We start from the raw sequence: 13798 nt of genomic DNA on the forward strand, positions 1-13798 counted from the left end.
TATTGGCCATGTAGCAGGATCAACCTCCAATCTCTTTCTGCCTTCTCATTACTTGCAGCATCTTTTGCCTGTTTGACGAAGGTTGTGCCTTCAGCAGCAACATGCTGCATTGCGTCAAAAGATAAAACTAGATGACAACAAATACAAATAACTACATTCTACTTAAAAAAAATAGAATCCAAATCCTAAATCACAAACCCGTTTAAACATACTAGAGACAGGATCCAATCCATGGGGTATTTTTGGAAAATAGTCTGAACATTCTTGACAAATCATCAACCTGCAAGTAAAGGGTAGAAAGGGAAGAAACAAATGTTCACAACCAGTAAGAAATCTAAACACTAGAAGTTTCATAGTGATTGTTGATTCCTATAAACTCAAATGTGAGATGAGAGGCTTGTTCACAAACAGTAAGAAATACTAAGTAGAAAGAAACAATCCCTTAATCCAGTAAGCTATATATGAGTGTTTCTTCACTTAATGCAGAAAGTTTCACATGATGGTCTTTCAGAAAAAGATAAATTTTATCTATAAAATGATTTGAAATTTATGCCTCTTTTTGGCGACTTGTAGCCAATGCTTCAAGCTCTTCAATTCGCTTTCTTGCAGTAGTAAGCTCTTCATCTCTCTCAGACTTTATTTGTTGTGCTAATCCTATTCTTATGCATTAAAAAGGGGAACCATAACCTCTTGTTCTTGATCCATTCTTTTCTAGTTTCTTTGACGGTGAATTTGAGATGTGGGAAACAAAAATATTTGATTTGACTTGGTCAGCAACAGCCATTGCCTCCAATGCTTTAAACTGTTTTTTGAAGTTAAGATTCTAAAAAAATATCAAGAATTTAATCAAAAAAAATCTAACTTTTGTTTACCGTTTGTTTGTATTCTCTACCTTGAGCTTCAGCATGCAGATTAAGCTCGGAAATGTGAGCTTTATGTTGGACAATCTGAGAAAAAATTAAAAAAGAATAAAAATACAGGTTAAATTAGTTAACTTACATATGGTTTTAATCAGATACAAGAAAAAAGAGAAGAACTTGCACCACTTTATCTTTCTTGGCAATCTCTTTTTCAAGAAGTTCAACCCGCTGAAGGGACTCTTGAAGACTTTTCTCTTTTTCATTCAAAGCTCTGTAGAAAAAGAGTCATTTGTCAACAAAAATGCACAATTATTTCAATGTTTCTTTGATGAGTTATGGTTATCAAACCTTTTTATGTCTTAATCACTAGTTTTGACTTGGTTGATTTGTTGTTTAAAAGCATGAAACTCTAGTTCTAGCTCTTCCCTTTGCAATCGTTGCCTTTCAGCATCTCCTTTGACCATGTCAACCTTAAATTAATATACAACAAAAATTAAAAAATACATCTAAAGTTTTACAATATAATGTTAACTTCTAATTAAAAAAAAAAAGCTAACCTGGTTTTCAAGGACAATCACCATACAATCCAGCTCTTCAACAGAAATCTCATATAATTTCACCTCCTCTTCTTTCTCTTAAGCATACAGTCTACTTGTTTCAGCAATCTATATTCAAAAAAAGAATTAACAATGTTGTAGAAATGAGATTTCATTAAGTAAATACAAAACAATAATACTATTATTCTCATACTATTGTTTCAGCAATCTATATTCAGCATACAGTCTACTTGTTTCACCTCCTCTTCTTTAAACTTTTCAAGAACCATTAACATACTATTATTCTCATTCACAAGATCCTTTCTTAGTGAATCCAATTGTTCTAGTCTTGATGACACAATTACGACGCGCATTTTCTTTTGCCTTCACTGCTTCACATCTTTGTTCAGAAAGGCAACCTCAGCTTCTTTTTCCAACAAGATGGAATCTTTTGATTGCATATCCACATTAGCCATAACCATGTTTTCTTTAAACTTCTCAAGAACCATAAACATCTTGTTATTCTCATTCTGAAGATCCTTTCTTTCTTAATCCATTTGGCTTAGCCCTGATGACACAATAAGCAACATGGCTTCTTTGTCCAACAAGATGGCATCTTTGAATTGCATATCCACACTAACCATAACAATGTTTTCTTTAAACTTCTCAAGAACCATAAACATATTGTTATTCTCATGCTCAAGATCCTTTCTTCTTGAATCCATTTGTTTTAGTGCTGATGACACAATAAGCAATTCAATTTCTTTTACAAACAAATCCACCATGAACTTCTTTTCAAGATCTCTCAGCTCTTCATCTTTATCCATGGCATTCATTTCCTTCACTAAAACAGAAAGCTCGGATCCCATATAATTTGATCTTTCCACCATTGCTTCCTCTTGAAGCTGTAAGCTTAGTATCCTCTTTTCAAAACTGGCTAGCTTCATGGAAAACACTCCATTTTCTTCTGTACTCTTGGTGACATGATCAAAACTATTCTTGATGTCAGCAAGTAACTTCCCTTGAACCACTCTACACATTTCCAGCTCTTTTCTTGATTTCAATTTATGATCCTTTAGTTGTGACAATAGAGAGTTCGATTCACATAAACCATGTTGAAGCAAACCATTTTCTGCTTTTAGTCCAGTTACTGTTTGCAAGAGTATTCCCATGTAACACACATGTAGCACTAACACAGCATAATCTTTCATAATAATCTCAGACCATATGTCTTCATGAAGGTGAGACTTCATGGAAAACAAATCCGACACTGTTCCGGTTCCGACTGGTTCCCCGATTCCTTTGTTCATCTGTATTTGTGCTGAATCCCTATTACCCATCCCGCCTTCTTGCTCCATATTCTTCTGCAAATCAGCCAAAGTCAAATTAAGAAAAAAAATCTTTCGTCAGGAAGAACAACAGATGAAAGCACATACTGTGGCCATGTTTCCATTCCCACTAGACGTCCCACCAGCAACACCATTGACAGCTGTCGTTTCACCTTCCTTCATGTTTTTTCATAGAGATTCTCTAGATGAAAATCTTGTTCTAAAAGAATTGTCACTGCAACATCCTGGAAAGTAGTGGAGTTTGTAAAGTTTTAAATGAAAAGACCAAAATACCCTCGTTACATATATAATAATAAAAGGAAAAAGGTGTATTACTTACAGAGCCATTCCAATCAGCACAATGAACAATACCAAAAGAACCTGAAAATAAAGATTAAAAACCTTTTGTAGGTTCGGTTCTTTAGAGGTTGAAGCTTTGTGCAGTGAAAACTGAAACAATATAGGGTTCTTTAAAAGATTAAAAACCTTTTATAGGGTTCTTTAAAGATTGAGGCTATGTACTGGCCTGCATATAATAAACAAGATGCGACATTAAAAAATTGATGATTAAGAATTGTAGATATTGGGACAACAGATTTCATACAAAATCAGCCACGATTTTCTCGAAGTTGAAAATCGCATTATTTTATCATTTTTAATTGAATCCAACCCTAGACCTCCCCTCCTTCTTCTTCTTCCATGTTTGTACAGTGCTACTGCAACAAAAAATCAAAACTATATTAAAAAAAATTAATTGCAAGCTAAATATTGAAGAAAAAAAACTCAGTGCCAGTTAGTTTTCTTGGCAGCTGAAACTTGCAAGGGCATAATGGTAATTTTCTACCCCAATTAGAAGTGATTGTAAAAAACAAAACTCTCGATGCCAGTTAGTTTGAAACTTGCAAGGGCAAAATGGTAATCTTTTTTGCAATTGGGGCTCACCAATGCAAATGTTGGTCTCGCTGCCTAGTCTGTGAATCGACTTCTCCCCTTCACAATTCTGTAAATCCTTAAATTTGAACCTTAGTACAGGTTCTTGCCTCCTTTAAACTATAAAGAGTCAAACCCCCTGAATTTCCAAATATGAAAGCGAATTGCTTAATAAATAAATAAACCAGTATCACATAATCAAACTAAAGTGACCTTGATTAAAGTCAAAATAGATTACAGTCAAATGTCAAAGTGAATTGATTAAAGTCAAAATACATGCAAAATCGACCTTGAGATCGATTTTGAGAGGCTAAATAAAATCGGAATGCAAAAGATGAGAATTAGAGTGAAGATAAAGTTATACGATGTGAAAAGGAAGAAGAATCGCACCTAAACCAAAGTAAACCTCAAATTTCTGGGTAATAAAGCCAGAAACAGGTAGCAGTAGAGGATTCGGAGAAGCAACGGTGCACAGCAGGAGATGGCGGCAAAGAGAAAAGGAATAAGAGTAGTAAGAGTGATTCAACATAGGCACTCCAAACTAAACAGGAGGTGGCGTTCCATACCAATGAGTGCAAAGCTAGAAGCGACCGGTGGCAAAGCAAGGTGCATAACCACGGTGAAGTTATAGATGAGGGGAGGTGAAGGTGATAACGTCAGTATACATTAAGAATCACTCCCACATACTTCTTATTGGAGGAGGAAGCAGCTCATCTCCAGGAGCGCCATCTCCAGCGCAAATCAACCCACATCCTTCTTATTGGAATCCTTTGTCTTAGAGAATAGAGATGAAGGAGGGTAGGAAGTGAGATCTAGGGTTCGAGTGTGAGAGAGAACCGTTATTCCATTGCCGATGATCAAATTTCATTAGACGCACTCCAAACTCAACCTGAATTCGGATCCTTCGAAGGCACCAGTGGGAGGTACATGTTTTCCCTAGATCCTGAACTCCCACCGGATTTCTTCCCAGACTTCATGCTCTTCCATGGGTCGACTTTCTTCCCTTTGCCACTCTGATTACACAAACTTACCTGCGAGAGTCAGTCCTCAAAAATTTCAGTCTCGAGTGATTCGGAGGTGGGACCACCGGTAGAGGAAGAATCATCGAGCGTTTCTTTCGTTTTGAAGGAGAAGGTTAGGGGCAGCGGTGCGTGGGATCTGAGTGGGGATAGAGGGATTGGTGTTTCGATCTTGAAATTGTATCTTGAGATGGCGGAAGTGTGTGCTTAGGTTTCTAGATGCACTCCAAACTCTTAAAGCTTATCGGGTTCGATGTTGGTGGTGGCAGCTTAGGGATTAGAGAGAGAGAGAGAGAGAGAGAGAGAGAGAGAGAGTACAGAGGTAAAGGAAGACGAGCTGATTCAAAAGGATGTGTTGATTCAAAAGGATTATTATGGTTCTATTGTAGGATTCTAGTGTGGATTGAGTTTTTAAGGCTCAATGGCGGTGACAGTGGCGATGGCTTAGGGTTTACAGAGAGAAGGAAGGAGTGAATGAAAAGGGAGATACTGAGGAGAGAGGGTAGAAGCAGGGTTCTTCAAAATTTTAGAATTTCAGACGATTTCATTTTTCCCCTTTAAAAACGTGCGTTTAGGAAAAAAAAATATAAAGCGACACATTTAGAGGACGCACACTTTATGAAAGGCGCCCTCCGCATTTTTTTTTTCTTTTCTTACACTAATTTTAGGGCACGCACAAATGCGTGTCCACTATCCTTCAAATTTTGCAAAATTGACATCATTTTTTAGGGCACACACCAATGCACGTCCTCTATCAACGAGTGTCATTGTTTGCGCGTCATTAAAGGTCTATTTTCTAGTAGTGAAAGGGAAATAGGTCGGACGAGTCTTCCTAAGTCTTTCAATCATTACTTATATGTACCTATATAAGCACAGACATACATCTAACTACGACTGAGTGTATATCAAGTAGAAGTGATTCTTGTGAAGTAGGAGTGTCTAACAAGTGAAGTAGGAGCGGTCGCAAGTGAAGTAGGAGTGTCGAACAAGTATAAGCGTATCACGAAGTAGAGACGACAATAAGTGAAGTAAGAGCGTCTATTAGGTATAAGCGACTACAGGTATAAGTGAAATAAAGACAATAACAGGTGTAAGCGTATCAGGAAGTGAAAGCGTTATCAAGTAGTAGTTTACAATAAGTGAAAGCGAAGCAGCGGTAACTAACAAGTATAAGTATTCGACGTGAAAGAGAAATTTGATGAAAACCTTGGAAAACCTTTATATTTAGGAAAATCGCATTTTGTATTCTTTGGTAAAATCAGTGTGAAAACCTTTAGAAATCCTTGGAACCATTATAAATCGGTTTGAAATGATTTTGAATAAAACAGTATAAGTAAGAGTTTGAAACAGTTTGAAAACCTTTTTGAAAGTCATCATAGTATCCTACTCGGTAAAACAGTGTACAGTGTGGTAAAATCTTGTGCATGCGGGTTATCAATCACATGCTATTGATATGATAACTGGCATGTTTAACTTGTATCCCCCCTATAAAACATGTAAAAACATATAAAAGGTTCATTCAGGGGTATGAACTCACCTGGTGTAAGTAGGTCCGACGAAGGTGCCGTTTGGGCGTTCGGTGTCACGTAAGGACTCGAACACACTCAATGACCTATTTAACATATGATAACATATGTTCACATACAATTAGTATATTAAGTACTAATTAAACAAGTATACGCACTCAAGGAGCGAAAAACACTTTGGTTAAGTGTTTGGGGTGTCCCGGGTAGCGTCTAAAGGTGTGTATGGCTTAGGAATGGAGTTTACTCTCTGAGAGTAAACTCCCAACACCATGTTTACGGCCCAGGGACTACTCACCATGAGTTTACGGCCGTAAACTCATGGTGAAGGGTTCTAGTGTGCTAAAGTATCTCGTATCAATTGTAGATTTATGCTAGGCTCAAATATCAAATGTGTGAATGGGTTTAAAGCATTAAATGGCCCCTTTGAGGAGTTTACGGCCCTAAGCAAGGAGCTTACGGCCGTAAGCTCCTATACACACTTTGTTTTGGTGTTTTAAGGCTCTATCTTGTTAGTGGAATTTTTCTAAATCCAAAACCAAAAGGCATGAGTGAGTTTAAGGTCTTTAAGGGCTTCATTAGGGAGTTTACGGCCCAAGGACAACTCCTAAGGGAGTTTACGGCCGTAAACTCTCATTCTTTGAGTTTATTGAAGTTTCAAGCCCCTAATACCTTGCTAGTAATTTATAATGATAGTCTAAGGCCATTTGGGGGACAAAACTTAATGTTTTGACATGTTTAAGGGTGTTTACGACCCTGGTACATGCCTGGGCCGTAAAATCCTTTTGTCCCTTCATTTTTTTGTGTTTAATTGATCAAAACCCGAAATATAAAGTCCCTAAATTTTGTATTAAGCCTAAGGGTGGTTTGGGAGTGTTTTTGGAGCATTTTAACAAGATTTAGAGGTGTTTACGGCCTAAGGATGTGCTTGGGCCGTAAACTCTCTTTTATGCCCAAATTTGATTGTTTTAAATGTGCAAACACTCCTAGGCTAATTCCTCTATTAGTTTCCAAGCATTTAGGGACATTTTAGGGTCAATTTGGCCTGGATTTAGGGGTTTACCGCCTAAGGAGGAGCTTAGGCCGTAAACTCCTCTTTCACAGCTTCTATGAACGATTTCTAAGATATAAACATGAATCAATATGTTTAGAATAAGCTAGGGTAAGCGGACTTACGATTTGGAAGCGTTTGGTTGCGGATTCGGGGCGAAAACGAGTCTAGAGAGAGAGTATAGAGAGAGAGTGTAAAAAGTCTCCAAATTGGTTTTACTCCCCTTTATATATAGGTGGGAGTTGGAGCTCAGTGGGAATCTACCCGATACTGCCGTTATACGGGGCTTTTGGTCGCACCCGATTTAGTGGTCGTAATAATAAAAACTAACTTTTTCCAATTAAATGGAAATGTGTGTCATGTGTTTTTATTTCTTTTTATCACGACTTAACGGCATATTAATTGTAAACAAATGGAATGTTTATTAAATTGACGACCTCTAATTAGCGGAACTTTTATAAACTGGAATATTCCGTTAACGGTAACGGAGAAATGTAACGGAACAACTTGGGTTGTCACATCATCCCCTCGTTAGAGGGAATTTCGTCCTGAAATTCAGGTCTAGGCAAGGAAGTAGGTATGAATGGCCAAGTAGAGGTAAGAGAGTACTTCCTATACGGTTTGTCCTCGCATTCCCAAGTGAACTCTAGTCTGTGTTTGTCATTCCATCAGACCTCCACGTATGGGATGCGGATTTCGTCTCGTGTAACTAGTGGGTTTCGACTGGTGTATCTACAAGGTTAGGGTTCTGTTGGGTCAAAATATGGTTTATACTTTACTTTTCTGGGCATTATATTTTTGTGTAATAGTTTATGAATTTTCGGTCTAGTTTACGGCTGAGTTTACGGCTGTAAACTCATTTACGGCCCATTTGTTTCCGGCCCATATCCAACATGTATAAATAGAGGTGTTAGGGTGAGGAGTAAAGATTGATGATTGATGAACACAAAGTAGTTTACCGCTAGAGAGACAGGAGCTTTTATTTGTGTGTGAATCTTGTGTAAGGAATTTCATTCATATCATTAATACATTCAAGATTCATAATATTCTTCTTCTCCTTCTCTTCTATTTTTGATCTGATATCATCCGTTTGATTGGGATTCCGCACCATCAAACGGATCTAACTGATACACGGGCAGATTAGGGACTTACAATTGGTATCAGAGCCAAGCTGTATAAGTCAAAAGGTTCATTATTTCATCCAAAAATCGAATATTTTGTGTTTACGGTCCAAGCTTACGGCCGTAAACACCGAGTTCTTGTGCCGTAAACTCTATTTGGAGCATTATTTCATCTTATTTTCGAAATATTTTTGCGTTTTTTGATAGATCTCGCAAAAATAAGGGGGGTTTGTTCTTTGTGTTTTTCATAAAAAGGGGTTTTTGATTGAGTTTTGGAGCTTCAAAGTCGAATTTTCACGTAATCTTATACTGTTTACGGCCGTAAACAGTTCACGGCCGGCGGCGGCATTCCCGTTTGCGGCTAGGGTTTCCGGAGATCTCGGCTCGGCAGCGGCTTGCGACTCGGACGTGGCAGCTCGGAGTTTGCGGCTCGGATTGGAAGTATACGGCTCGGCTAGGGAAGCCGGCTAAACAGCAGCAAGCAACAGCAGCGCTTCAATTATAAAAAGGAAGCGAGTTGCAGCTGCCAGGAATCGATCTCGGGTCTTCAGCTCATAAGTCCAGTGCCTTTGACAATTGATCCAGCTTGCTGGATGTTCTTCACCTCCTGCATTTAATTCTTAAACACTCTTTTTCTCGGGTTCTAATTTCGAATTTTGAAACTTTTAACCCAAAAACTCAATTTCTTTTAATTTTAAATCCCTTTTTCATCCAAAATAAAAATAAAAAATAAAATAAAATATAATAAAAAAATTAATTTTAATTTTTGAATTTTATTTTTGACTTTTTATTTCAAGTTTTGATTTTGACTTCCAAGTTTGACCTTTGACTTTAAACTTTGACTTTCTCATTTGACTTTTAAATTTTCAAATTTAGCTTTTCAGTTTGACTTTTGAGTTTAATTTTTTAAATTTTGACGTTTAAGGTTAACTTAAAAAAAAAGGTCTTTTTAAATTTGACTTTTAAGTTTTATTTTAGCTTCTAGTTGTATTTTTTTTATTGATTTTAAGGTCTACGAGGGAATTTGAAAACATGAAAGAAAGTCGTCAGGATATGTTAAGACAAAATTTCAACCTTTTCGATTATGTCCCTGGAGAAACGCTCGAAACTCAGTTGCAACGGTTTACTACACTCACTACTAAGATGAATATAGCCGGGATCTTCTTGACCAAATATGAGATAAACAAAACGCTATTGAATTCACTTCCAAAATCGTGGGATATGAATGTAGCTGTCATCAAGAAGACAAAAGATCTCAATCGTCTTAGTATTGCAGAAGTAATTGAAGAGCTTGACGCTTTAAAGAGTTCTGTAAACCTTCCGGTTAATGAAGTGCCATGTTCTCATTCATGTGAAGTTTCATGTTCTCAATCATGTGAAGATACGATTAAGTTTCTTTGACAACAAATTGAGTTATTTAAAAGAGAAGTTGAGGACCTGAGATATAAAGGATATCAACTCAGGAAAGGACAGAAACCCCTGAAGGCTGAATTGGAAGAAAAAACCAAGGACTTTAGGAAACTTCAGGAAGAGTACAGCAACAAGTGTGAAAATTATGATTATGTTAAGAGTCAACTTGCTGTTGTAACTGAAGAACTTGACGCTTTAAAAATGAAGTGTGGAAAAACTGATGTCAGTTTCAAAAATTATACTGCGTCAAGTCAGACAGTCGAGTCCTTATATGAGACCCAGTTAAAATTCAAAGAAAATCAAAGCAAGGGTCTAGGATATGATAGTGTACCTCCTCCTTTCAATCATAACTACACATCTATCCCGATGACAAAGAAAGAAATTGACAGGGAGGCACATCTTCAATATGGAAAACGAGTTGGATTTGTGTCAGGAGGAGTTATTAATATTGAAGATTCTAATGTTGCTACTTCTTGTGCAGGTAAAGTAGCAGAGGATGATATCAAGGAGAGTTCTTCTGAACAAACCAATGACTCCTTGAACTCTAAATCTGTTGCTTCGAGCTCGGCTGCTTCTAACAAACCTGCAGTTGAAAAATACAGGCCACCAATTCCAACGCAACAGAGTTCTTGTGGCAAGTGTGCGTGTGGGAAAAATCAGAGACAAGGCAAGGATACGCCACCATGGGCAGGAAGAAACAATTTCCCAGTGAAGAAAAGGATTTGTTTTCACTATGGAACACCTGGACACATTGCCCGAAACTGTCCAAATCGCGCATACGTTCCTTACTATGCTCAAGGCTGGCAGAACGCGCCAAGAGGGAGATACTCCAAAAGAAACCCCTCAAGGTCACGTTCAGACAATAGTGATTGGAATGCGCAAAAGGCCAAGAATCAAACTTCCAAGGCCAAGCATCCAACTCCCAAGGCCAAGAATCCGAATCCCAAGGGAAAGAAGGGAATGTTGGCCCAGAAGTCCAATCCAAGAGATGCCCCAACAAAACCAAGACCGGCTAGGTCAAAGTCATCTCGAAGATCGGCTTCAAGTGCCAAATCAAGTGCCGAGGCACCCATCAGATCGAAAAAGAAATGGGTTAAACCCAACTACATATGGGTTCCGAAGGCTCAATCTCCCAAATCAACTAACGATTCTAATATTTCTATGTCTTCTGTTTGTGATAAGCAGGACATGTCATGGGAGAGAGTACCGTGCAAGGATGACAAAGGTCGACCCAGTTTCAAAATGGACTGGGTTCCAAAGACCAACTGATCCCGCTCTGTGTCGGAGCAGCCATGGAGGCATATCATCATACTTCGGTTTGTTGGTAGTGGCTGTTCCAGGCACATGATAGGAGACATCTCTCAACTATACAACACTCAGAACATTGTTTGGGAGAATGTGTCCTCTGCGGGAAGGGAAGAAAAGAAGTGATCACTCACGGGGTTAGTGCTTAATGACATGAAGAATTTTCGGATCTGTTCTGAGATTATGCGTGCTGTTCTCAGACCTTCTGAATGCAAATTCAATTGGTGAATTACGGTTTGCATTTTCTTCTCTAATACTCCTAAGTTTTTCTTAACCTGATTCACTTTAAAGACCAATTTTTGTTTTAGGATAGTTTAAATTTGCGCATTAACTTTTGTTTCTCTCCTATGCACAAATTTAGGGGGAGAAATAAAAACAAAACAAAAATTAAAAATTTTAAAAAATCCAAAAACATTAGAAAATCAAAAAATCAAAAAAAATGTTGGTTATGAAATGTGCTTGAGGGAGATGTTTTGGGAAGTGATATTATCAAGTGATAACAGGCAACCTGAGTCTGCGTAACGTACCCGAAGTTGAAGGGTCTATGCTCTGGTTTGATGTGTCGGTAGGCACGAAAAATTTTAAATGGACTTGACTAGGGAGATTTGAACTTAGGAAATTTATAGACTTGACAAATCTTGACCTAGTTAGATACGTTCAGCCTGACAATACGACGCTCAGATAGGTTGAGCAGGGAGATATATATGGGAATCTACTCGTCACATTAAATGAACCCGTACTTCGAACCGTGGTTTAACTTTTCCTTGATGTGCGGATTCTGTCCTTAATTCCGATTGGATGGGGCGACTGGTAAATTCCGATAAATTAGGTCTGTAGAAAATCATTTTCTTTCTTTCTGTCTGTTAGTCATATGTTGTCTCCTTTGCGTGACCTCCAATCCGACCTGGTACACAACATATGCAACTCTATTTCTCTGCAGGATATATATATATATATATATATATATATATATATATATGTGTGTGTGTGTGTGTGTGTGTGTGTGTGAAATATATGTGTGAAATACTTCTCATCTGTTAGCCATATGCTGTCTCCTTTGCGCGACTTCTAATCCGACCTGGTACACAGCATATGCAACCTTCTTCTTCTCAACCCCTCTAAAGTAGTTAGAAATAGAATTCTGTATCTCTTCTCTCTCTGAATGGTTGTCTGCTCACCCTGTGTAAGGAGTACTCTAGAAGTTCTTAATGGCTGGAGCATATCAGGAAGCGGGAAACACGTTCCAGTACACTTAAAATTGAACTCATACAGATTGTCTGTAGATCTCGCTGCTCAATTTAGGTGGACAACAATATCCCTGGTCGTCGTCAGATGAATGGACCTTAAGATATAGTATCTAAGAAATTAGGATCAGATATAAATTTTAGGTTTTTAAGTTCATCATGTCTTGTAACAAATAGTATGTCCTAAATTTGTCACAATTTTTTGTGTTTAAGTGGACAACAATATCGACGATCGACCAGACAAAGATGTGAATATGAAAGGTACCGACAAGTGGATAAAGGTTGTCTAAAAACTTTGATCCCAAATCACTCTTAAAGTTAGATATCAATTTTTTTTTTGTTAAATTTGTCATAGTTTCTTTTAATTTAAATATTAGGGGAGAATTAAAAATTAAAAATAATGAAAATAAAAAAATCAAAGAAAAATAAAAATTTTAAAATCCAAAAATAGTGTTATTTATGTTCAGAAAAATCAAAAAAAAAATCCAAAAATATTTTTCTTTCTGTTTTAATTTGTGTGCTAAGTTTTCTTTTAGTTTTGTTTTGTCTTGAAAAGTGATTTCAGGTATAGGTAAGACTCATGGAGTTTGTATTGAAGATTTCTGAGCCAAAGCCTCGTCTGTGAGCATCGAAGAATTCGCATTCGAAGGAGCAAGAAATGAAGACTATTCTTTCAACATTCAATCCTTCAACCCCAGAAGCAAGGTGAAGTTGCAATTGAAGATTATGTGACGGATTGCATTGAAGCCTCCTCAATCAGTCTGCTGCTATCTTTGTACCTGCTGAAGTGATCCAGAAGATTTGTTCTCTCTAAAGTTCTCTCTGAAGATTCTCAAGCTGAAAGCGCCATCTTTCAAGAATCAGTACGTCAAGCCTCCTCACCCAATGTGCGATCAATGCCAAACTCTGAAGAAAAGCCCAACTGCTCAAGATGAAGTCATTCATGGAAGATTCATATGTTCATCCTGATGCTGTGAAGAATTTGAAGATTAATGCTGAAGCCAAGTTCCCAATGAAGATTAACAAGCAAAGCCAGCTACTTTTTAGGGGAGCTTGTTGGGTCAATTAAGAAAAGAAAGCTATAAACCAAGGGGGAGATTGTTGGGTCAAAATATGGTTTATACTTTACTTTTCTAGGCATTATATTTTTGTGTAATAGTTTATGAATTTTCGGTCTAGTTTACAGCTGATTTTACGGTCGTAAACACCATATGGCCGTAAACTCATTTACGGCCCATTTGTTTCCGGCCCATATCCAACATGTATAAATAGAGGTGTTAGGGTGAGGAGTAAAGATTGATGATTGATGAACACAAAGTAGTTTACCGCTAGAGAGAAAGGAGCTTTTATTTGTGTGTGAATCTTGTGTAAGGAATTTCATTCATATCATTAATACATTCAAGATTCATAATATTCTTCTTCTCCTTCTCTTCTATTTTTGATCTGATATCATCCGTTTGATTGGGATTCC

The 13798-nt window shown here is 37.5% G+C and overlaps 1 long non-coding RNA gene across 1 annotated transcript; it reads right to left on the reverse strand.

Annotated features, from left to right (window-relative positions):
- Positions 1-224: 224 nt before the first annotated feature.
- Positions 225-1714, reverse strand: LOC145070133 (uncharacterized). Its single transcript, XR_013689839.1, has 4 exons — positions 1418-1714; positions 1209-1330; positions 1044-1131; positions 225-947 (listed from the first exon to the last, which is right to left on the reverse strand). It is a non-coding gene; the product is annotated as an uncharacterized LOC145070133 (long non-coding RNA).
- Between the last annotated feature and the right edge of the window lie 12084 nt (positions 1715-13798).

Source organism: Lactuca serriola, chromosome 8, assembly GCF_051521515.1.
Source record: "Lactuca serriola cultivar US96UC23 chromosome 8, Lser_US96UC23_V15, whole genome shotgun sequence".
Lineage (NCBI taxonomy): Eukaryota > Viridiplantae > Streptophyta > Magnoliopsida > Asterales > Asteraceae > Lactuca > Lactuca serriola.